The sequence below is a fragment of the Saccopteryx bilineata genome, chromosome 8 (assembly GCF_036850765.1).
Source record: "Saccopteryx bilineata isolate mSacBil1 chromosome 8, mSacBil1_pri_phased_curated, whole genome shotgun sequence".
NCBI lineage: Eukaryota > Metazoa > Chordata > Mammalia > Chiroptera > Emballonuridae > Saccopteryx > Saccopteryx bilineata.
The window spans coordinates 14,900,399-14,910,782 of record NC_089497.1 but is presented as its reverse complement, the minus strand read 5'-3'; positions in this window follow the sequence as shown (position 1 = coordinate 14,910,782).

The window sequence follows — 10,384 nt, the reverse complement described above, 5'->3', positions numbered from 1 at the left end:
TTGTTGTCATAGATCCTCCAACTTCTTTGTCTTAGGCCTGGATTATCTGGTAATATTATAGAAGAGTTCCCATTAATCAGTATATTTCAATAGCATTAGCCACCTCCACATTAGTAAAGCAGTATTAGTCAGATCAAATGCTCAAATTTCTGCTCACTGAGATGATATTTATTGTTCGCTATTTTCTGGAGGGGCAACTAGACTAAAATTATAATGCTGCAACATATCGAGTGGTGGCTAGTACTTCCATATTGTGAAGGATTATTGATAAATGAAGCCAAAGTGCTTTCTTCCTCCACCAACTGATTAAAGGAAATGCCCAAAAGGTTAGCAATCTAAGTTGAAGGAAAGTTGTCATTTCAGTAATAATATACATTATGAAAGTCTGAGTCACCATTTCATGCAATTTATGCATAACCCAGAGTTTGAATTACTCAACTATTCTGATTTTAAAGTTGTTCTTATTGATAAAAATTACATTGATAATTAACAAGTAGAGATATATTTTGTTTAATTTTATTTATGGTCCATAATATATGAACTTTGAATATTTCATTATTATTCATTATAATTTTTAAAAACTGATAGCATTTTGAGCTTAAATTATTGGGTTTAATTCATAGAAAATATTTTTATATAAAATCATGTACTTTTTATTTAATAAAATACTATGTACTATTTTAGTTTATATTAGGTATTTCTTTCATTGAAGAGTGGTTAAATTAGGATAATTATTTTTGCTAAATAAATTTAAGTCATGCATCAAGTATAAGAATTGATTTTAGAAATAAATTTCCTTCATTGAATGCTTGCATGAGTCATATTAATTTGTAAGAAAACTACTCACTAAGTGGATCAGATTCTGTAATTACTCAGTAGCCTCAGACATTTCTTTCAGTCTATATGTTCATTCTCTATCCATTTCCATATCAATGGAAACATTTATCTATTAAGATATTTGGATCCTTTTTCTGGTCATAAAATTAGTTTTTTGCTTGAAATAATTTACCAACTAGCATGAAAAAAGTTAATAACAGTTAAAATGATAATAAGTTACTAAATATTATTTCATTTGAAGAGAAACTTAAAGCTCTGGTCAAATTTATTCCTAGCCTTATTCTAAGGCTGCTTGCACTGTTTCATATGTTCTGTGCAGTTGATGTAAAGTGTCTTCAGAAAATTCATGAGTGAAACAAGGCAGATTTTGAATGATTAGCGGACTAAAAACAAGTATATTCTATGTCACTTGAAAATAATGCTGATCCACAATTTCCAATATAAAATACAATTGGATTCAGGTTCTTTACAATATCATAACTTATTTTTTTCTGAAAGGTAAATATTTTGTTTCTTATATACAATGCCATAGAAACTGAACAAAGTATAATAAAACTTGATATGTGCTTTATTTTCTTTCTTTAAAAGCATTTCTTCTAAAAAGAAGCACATTAAAAAGTAAAATATCAGCATTTAAAAACTTAAAAAGATCTTAAAAAATATGCAGATTTTCTTTTACATCTTTCATGTAAGTACGATGATGTCCAGAGAATTGAATTGATTTTTGCAGGATTAGAGCTAGTGCAAGACAGAATTGGAAGTAGAATCTTTGAAATTAGAGGAATGTACTGCATGCAGCATGTGTGAATAAAGTATATGTAAAATAGGTAAAGGAGAGAAGAAAGAGAGCAAGATCATTCTGAAATTGACAAACTGCAACACATTTCAGTGATAAGGTCTTGCAGTTGTCCACTAGTATGACATAGGAAGCAATGTAGAGTGTAGCATATTTGCGTAGAAAAGGTTTGTTTCAAGTAGGATTCAGTTTCGATTTTTGTTTTCTACTGATGTCTTCTGTCACAAAGAAAACATTCTAGTGTCATGGCTATAAGGCTGTTATACAAGTATGTGTTTGCCTGCCCTGTGGTGGCGCAATGGATGGAGCATCCACCAGTTCGAAACCCCAGGCTTGCCATCACTAACAACAAGCAACAAGCAAACAAGGAACAACTAATGTGAAGCAACTATGAATTGATACGTCTTGCTTTCTGCCCTCTCATTTCTCTCTCTCTCTGCAATATCAATCAATAAAACACATTGTTCAAAAAAAAATGATGAGAAAGTATCTCATGTTTTTAAAACACTAACATGGGTCAGGCACATTCTTAAGTATCTTACATATTTTATTTCACAAGGTCAACTTTTAAATGTTCAACATTTCAACTTCAATTTCACTTCTTGCTTTTTGTCACAATCAAGTGGAATATGCAGTCTTCAATTCCTCGGGTCCAATTCACTTGTCAATCAATATTAATCTGCCATATGCTTATTTGTTTTGCATTGATCTCACTCTTTGACTTCTAGCACTGCCCCTGTTTACGTTGCTAATGGCACTCATATTTTCACTACCTATCCTCTGGCTACACAGCTCTGGCTGCAGCCACCACTGGTGGTTTCTTCTTTCACTGGGAAGCTGACCCTCCGCCATCTCCCATGAGTTCATATATTCTTGGTTTTTCTCTTCCAAACTCATTAGCCAGTATTATTCATATTTCACTGCTATATGCTTTATTTTATTTTATTTTTCAGTAATTTTTGACATACAATATTATGTCCTTCAAGTGTACAGCATAGTAGACAAGAAAAGAAAATAAAGTTATATAAAAGTAAAATAAAGATATAAAACTGTCTTTGCTGCTAGAAGACATGCTCACCTATGTAGAAAATAAATCTACAAAATAACTTGGGGAACTAATAAAAAATTATAGCAGGATTGCAGAATAAAAATTTAATATATACAGTGTCTCCGTAAAGTCATGGTGCACTTTTGACCGGTCACAGGAAAGCAACAAAAGATAGAAATGTGAAATCTGCACCAAATGTGAAATCTCCCAGTTTCTGTAGGATGATGTGGCAGCATGCGCGCATGCACAGTTGATGATGTAACACCATGTATACAGCAGAGCAGCCCATGGCCATGCCAGTCGAGATGTAGATGGTACAGAGGAAAGTTCAGTGTGTTCTGTGGCTCATTAAATTCGAATCCATGACCAAAGTGCAACGTGAATATTGGCGCGTTTATAACGAAACGTCAACACATAGGAATAACATTACTCGGTGGGATAAGCAGTTAAAGGAAATCGGCAATTTGGTGGAGAAACCCCATTCTGATAGGCCATCAGTCATTGACGAATCTGTAGATGCTATATGGGATAGCTACCTAAGGGGCCCTAAAAAATTTGTGTGTGAGCCCACATCGAACTGCACTGAATAGGTATGAAACTGAGAGTTTTCCTTTTATTTGGTGCCGATTTCACATTTCTGTCATCTTTTGTGGCTTTCCTGTGACCGATCAAAAATGTGCCATGACTTTACGGACACACTGTATAAAAATAACCCCTCTTCTATATACCAACAAAAAATAAGTGGTATTTGAAAATAAAAGCACAATACCATTTACATTAGCATCCCAAAATGAAATACACATAAATATACTTGCATATAACAAAATATGTATAAAATCTGTTGGCAAAATCTTTAAAACTCATGAAAGAAATAAAAATTAAATACTTGGAGAAATATTCCATGTTCATGGATAGAAACACTCAATACTGTGAAGACATTAGTTCAATTCTTCCCAATGTTATCGATTCAATGTATTCTTAATAAAAATTATAGCCAATTTTTTAACAATATTGACAAATTTATTCTACAGTTTATATGGAGAAATAAAATACCCAGAAGAACCAACACAAAATTGAAAGAGAGACACAAAGTTGGAGGACTTTGACACTACCAAACCTCAAGACTTACTATAAAGATACAGTTATCAATAAAGTATAGTTTTGATAAAAGAACAGACTAAAAGATCAATGAAACAGAATAATAATAATAATAATAATAATAATAAATAACCCACATGAATAGAGTCAATTGATTTTTATACAATGGAGCAAATGCAACAAAATAGAGAAAAAGAGTATTTTCAGCGAATAGCATTAGAAAAATTAGGATATCTAAAAGAAAATCTAAACAGCAACCTTACATTCTTTACAAAAATTAACTCCAAATGGATCACAGATCTAAATGTAAAAGATAAAACTATAAAATTCCTATAACAGTAGAAAACTTAGATAACCTTGGATGTGGTGAGTGTTTTATTTTTAAAATACATCACCAAAGGACAATCCATGACTGAAATAATTGATAGGTAGACTTCATTAAAATTAAAAACACATGATCTGCAAAAGACAATGTCAAGGGAATGAGAAAAAAAAATCCATAGACTTAAAAAAATTATTTAGAAAAAAAAATCTTATAAAGGTCTATTGTCTAAAATTTATGAAGACTCCTCAAAAGTCAACAATAAAAAGGTAAACAACTTTTGAAAGTCACCAAAAACTTTGACACCTCACAAAAGAAGATACACAGGTGGAGAATTAGCATATGAAAAGATTCTTCAATTCATATGCCAAGAGGGAAATGCAAATTAAAACAATGAGATACCACTGCTCACTTAGTAAATGGCCAAAATCTGAAATACTGATGACACCAAACGTTAACAAGGTAGTGGAGCATCAGGGACTGCTCATTCATTGCTGGTGAGCATGCAAAATGGGTAACCACTTTGGGAGACAATTTAACAATTTTCTACAAACTAAATATAATTTTACCATAAATTTCACCAATGGCACTGCTTAGTATTTACTCAATGAAGTTGAAAACATATCCATACATAACCACACCCATGTATGTTCTTATCAACTTTACAGTTGCTAAAATTTGGATGCAGCCAATGTCCTTTACGATGTGAATGTTTATATGTATATATATATATTACTGTCTATAAGTACATATACATTTTAGTGTCTATAAGTATGTGTATATATATGGTATATATATATATCAATATGTAGTGTGTGTATATATACATATATGGTATGTATATATATGGTATCTATGTGTATATATCTGTATGGTATGTGTCAAGATTTACTATAAAGCTATAATTATAAAGAAATCTACCATATATACATGTATGTATATATATGGCATATGTAAATATACAGTCTGTTTCTATATGCATGGTATGCATGTGTAAATATACACATACCATATTATCTATAAACAGAATAATATTCAGCAATAAAAAGAAATGAGCTATCAAGTCATAAAAAGACATAAAGTAAACTTACATGCATAATACTAAATGCAGGAAGCCAATCTGAGGAGGCTACATCTGTATGATTACAACTCTATGACATTCGGGAAAAAGCAGAACTATGGAGAGAGTAAAAATTCAGCGGTTACTAGAGCTTGGGGAAGGGGAAACGGATGAATAAGTAGGGTACAAAGAATTTTTAAGACAGTGAAAATACTCCGGGTGATGAATACATGAAATATACAGATGAATACATTCCATTATAAATTTGTCAAAACCCATAGACTGTGTAACACCAAGAGAGTACCTTAAAGTAAACTGTGCATGCTGGGTAAGAATAATGCATTGGTATGGAGTCACCAGCTGGGTAAGAATAATGCATTGGTATGAAGTCACCAACTGTAACAGATGTTTCACTCTGGTGCGGAATGCTTATAACGAAGGAGGCTGTGCAGATGTTGAGATGGAGGAATATGGGATGTCTCTGTACCTTCCCCTCAATTCTGCTATAAACACAAAATTTTACCAAAAATAAGTCAGAATTTTTTAAATCAGTTAGATAAAATTATATTTAAAATAATGTTTTAGAAAATCTTTTAAGATAGGTTATTAAGAGCAGTGAACTGACCATGTAAACTCAATCGAATTAGCATTTCTCTCTCCACGGTTAACGGCTCTTCTATTAGAACAGTAAAGATAAAAAGCAGGTTTCCAAACTGACACTCAGAATTCAGGTCAGCAACAACCAAGGGATACAAAGTGAAATAGAAAATGCACACAAGTGAAAGATGGCTTCTATTGCTCTCAGAAAACATATTATAAAGTTGGCTGCTTTAGCTTTGAAATTCCTTTCAAAACTGATTTCATTTATCTTGTGGTCAATAGAGAAAATGGCTAAAAACTAAAAAACCCTTGACTGAAGATTTTTTTTTCTCTTATGTGTATATATAACATTCAACTTTTATAAAAGAGAAACCACAAAAGGAAAATTTGCTTATAAAAGGAGAGAAACTACATATGTATAAACTCAATTTCCAAAAAGCTTAAGAACATAACATAAAAGACACTTGGTATGTCTTTTTTTATATTGTTGTCATCAGTATAAAAATGAGGTCGTTGTTGTTTTACTTCTTTTTTAATTATTTTTATTTATTTATTCATTTTAGAGGAGAGAGAGAGAGAGAGAGAAGGGGGAGGAGCAGGAAGCTTCAACTCCCATATGTGCCTTGACCGGCAAGCCCAGGGTTTTGAACCGACAACCTCAGCATTCCAGGTCAACGCTTTATCCACTGCGCCACCACAGGTCAGGCCTGTTTTACTTCTGATGTTCATTCTTGTCTAAATATAATGAGGAAAAAAATAATAAATCCAACACTTATATTACCAAACTTTCCAGGCCATAACTTCAAAAACCAGAACTTTCTGATCTTTGTAAAATTTCTGTGTCTGTTTCTTTTTTGTTTTTCTTAAATAGAATATTGAGTGGAAACTCAATGTGTAAAATGAAAAAAATAATGCTGTTTCAGTTGAAACATCATTACACAGATGAAGTGACTGGCAGTAACCTTTAAAATATTAAAAGTCTTTGCAGGGCATTTTATGTACAATATAACACTGCAGTTTAACCTTATCCATACATTTTCTTCTCTTTGTGTTAGTGCTATCTCCTGAATTTCACTGCAAACATTTTACAAACAACAACTGAATCTTTATCTGCAATCACTATTGATTGAAATTAACCATTGTCTTATCTAGAAGTTCTAGTCATATGACAAAATTATTTTCTGAATTTTCAAATTTGGTGAATTAAGGTTTTCAATTTTATCAGATGAAATCTTCCCAATATGCATTAAAACCTAGCAGGCATATGTTGAAAAAGTTGACTGGACACAAAAGTGAATATATATCCTCAGATAAAAGGATAGCAATGCACTAGATATTTTAATACTAGCAAACCTTATTTTTTTTTAGTTTGTCAAATGATTACTTTGCTAATATATAAAGTGTATAATTCTGCTTTAGAAAATATAACCAGGCCCTGGCCAGTTGGCTCAGCCGTAGAGCGTCGGCCTGGCGTGGGGGGGACCCGGGTTCGATTCCCGGCCAGGGCACATAGGAGAAGCACCCATCTGCTTCTCCACCCCCCCTCCTTCCTCTCTGTCTCTCTCTTCCCCTCCCGCAGCCAAGGCTCCATTGGAGCAAAGATGGCCCGGGCGCTGGGGATGGCTCTGTGGCCTCTGCCCCAGGCGCTAGGGTGGCTCTGGTCGCGGCAGAGCGACGCCCCGGAGGGGCGGAGCATCGCCCTCTGGTGGGCAGAGCATCACCCCTGGTGGGCGTGCCGGGTGGATCCTGGTCCGCGCATGCAGGAGTCTGTCTGACTGTCTCTCCCCATTTCCAGCTTCAGAAAAATACAAAAAAAAAAAAAAAAAAAAAAAGAGAAAATATATCGAAAGCAAAATAGCTCAAAGTAAATGTGTATATTTTAAGGATACTGGGTATCATACCAAATACAACGTAAAGTTGATAGATCAGTCCTTAGAAAGATCACAATCACACAGTATTCTAAGGACCTTTTAAATACATACTCTTTACCTCTACCATTCATATCACTCAAGTGTCAACCACAATCATTAGATTCAGAGTTTAAATGCCGTCATAGAAAGAGTTCAAGTCAGTCATATTGAGGCTACTTTCCTTCCAGGGTTCAATTATAGTGGCTAAGAATTCACAGCCAATCTGCCTAACTAGAGTGTCACAATGATATATGATAGCAACAATTTAACCCTGTCATAGAAAACTAAGATATCCAAGGATAAGTAATTAAGCTTTCCTCCTAAGATTTTTTCAGCCCAACAAATATACCAAAAAAACACAATGAAAACAGTACTTTTATGAAAGGAAAAGGAAAGGGAGGATAGAAAAGCATATCAGAGAAACAGAACATTTGAAATACTGTATTGTATAAAGTTTTATGACTTTAGTAGTATATATCATTATTAGATTAAATAAACTGTGAAGTTGTAACAGTGTATATAATAATCTAATGGAGCAAGAAGAATGTAACCGGTTTTTTTTTCCTTATCAAATGTTTTCTATACTATTCCCAAAAGGGTCTTTCGAAAGACTTAGAAATCTTAATCCAATGGATCATGTCCCTTCTCTAATTAAAGTCCTTCAATGTTTTCCTACTTTTTGCAATGTGTGATGAACAAACTCCTCTCCGGAGACTGAGGGACACTTCATGCCCCTAGCCTCATCTTTCACTACCATGTCCCTTGAACTTCACACTGTAGCCACAGGTACCAGCTTTTAGTCTCTTTTATATTACGTCTTTCTGGTTTTCAACTTGTGTGTGTGTGTGTGCGCGCATGAGTGCACACGTGCACTTGTGTTCTTTCTATGTGCTCTCATAATACATTGAAAACCAAACAACATAATAATATTCGCATGTTTTAACTGAATATTTCATAGTCCGTCTCTATCACTGTACTGTATGCATAGTGAGGGTCAGATCACCTATGTTTGGTTCAAAATGTTCTCTCAACAATAATAAAGTCTTTGTTATATATTGATAGTAGGCTCTAGTTATATATTTGTAGAATAAAAATAAACACTCAATTTTAATAATGTGCCAATAAAAATAATCAATTTTTTTTCAGTTCGCCAAGGATATATTGTAATATTCTTTTTGCTGTAGAACCTCTTCATTTGAACCCAGATATAAGCTGTTGCACATATTCAGCAAATCCTTATTGCTAGTCCTCACCAGTATCATAGACATATAACAATAGGCATAATTAAAAAGGATTCCACGTGATAAACAAGGGTGCAGACAGTGAATACTGTTATATTACTTTTACCTATATATACTCACATATCACCATAATGTAACATTATTTTAAGAGAAATACAATTGTTAAAGACTTGTGATTAAAGTAAGCAAATCATGATTAGATGTGGAATTTAGAGAGTTATTGAGTGATTACTAGTAGAGATAAAGCAATTACATTATGATTATATTATTCGAATAATATAATTTGCTCTTTGATGGCTTATCAAGTGAAAATTAGTACAAATTAACCTCGATAACCTCAGTCTTTTCAACTACACTTTCTGGAACATCATTAATCTACATTGTAATTTCGCTATTGTCCACATAGCCAACACAGGAGTAGATTAATTAATGCTAGTCAGAAAAAAAAAACAACTACTGATCATTCCAAATAGTTTATAATTCAGATAAAACAGGCTCTGAGTAGCCTAAGTAAAGATATTTTATCAATATAAAAAGCTAGGAATATAATTGAATATTATTTTTTCAGACAATTAGTGTTTACCATAAAATTTACTATTGAGGCCCATGCTGGTTGGCTCAGTGGTAGAGTGTCAGCCAGGCATGCAGGAGTCCTGGGTTCGATTCCTGGCCAGGGCACACAGGAGAAGCATCCATCTGCTTCTCCACCCCTCTCCCTCTCCTTCCTCTCTGTCTCTCTCTTCCCCTCCTGCAGCCAAGACTCCATTGGAGCAAAGTTGGCCCAAGCGTGGAGGATGGCTCTATGGCCTCTGCCTCAGGCACTAGAATGGCTCTGGTTGCAACAGAGCAACGCCCCCTGGTGGGCATGCCTGGTGGATTCCCGTCTGGCACATGCGGGAGTCTGTCTGACTGCCTCTCTGTTTCCAACTTCAGAAAAATACAAAAAAAAAAAATTACTGTTGATGAAATTCCAAGGGTTTGATTCTGTATAGTGTGCAAAATTTATTTAGACTACTATAATCTCTTAATCTTAGAATTAGGTGTAACACTCAGATAGTTTATTAGTGTTTGTCAACCCAAGAGAAGTTTCCTTCCAAAGTGCATTTGAAAATTAAAAGAGCCACTTTTTGTTGTCTTAATGACTTGTGAGTCTGATGGAATTAAGTATCTATCTGCTGCATGGCCGTGTCTGCTAAGTGCCTGCAATGTGCTTGAAAGTACGTACTAAGAATCGTACGGCCTCAAATACCTAGGGAAAACTCATGAATTTAAAGATCAGAAAATTAGCAATGTAAACAAATTAGTGTGAGAAACAAGATGGCAATTGTCTTTGACTGTAACTCTGAATGGAGTACGAATTAAATAAGGATATCATTACTTTCAAGGATAATTTTATATTTTCATTCCATTCATCAGACACATATGAGAAACTTATTAGGTAGCTATAGGTATAAGAAGTTTCAAATTCTTCC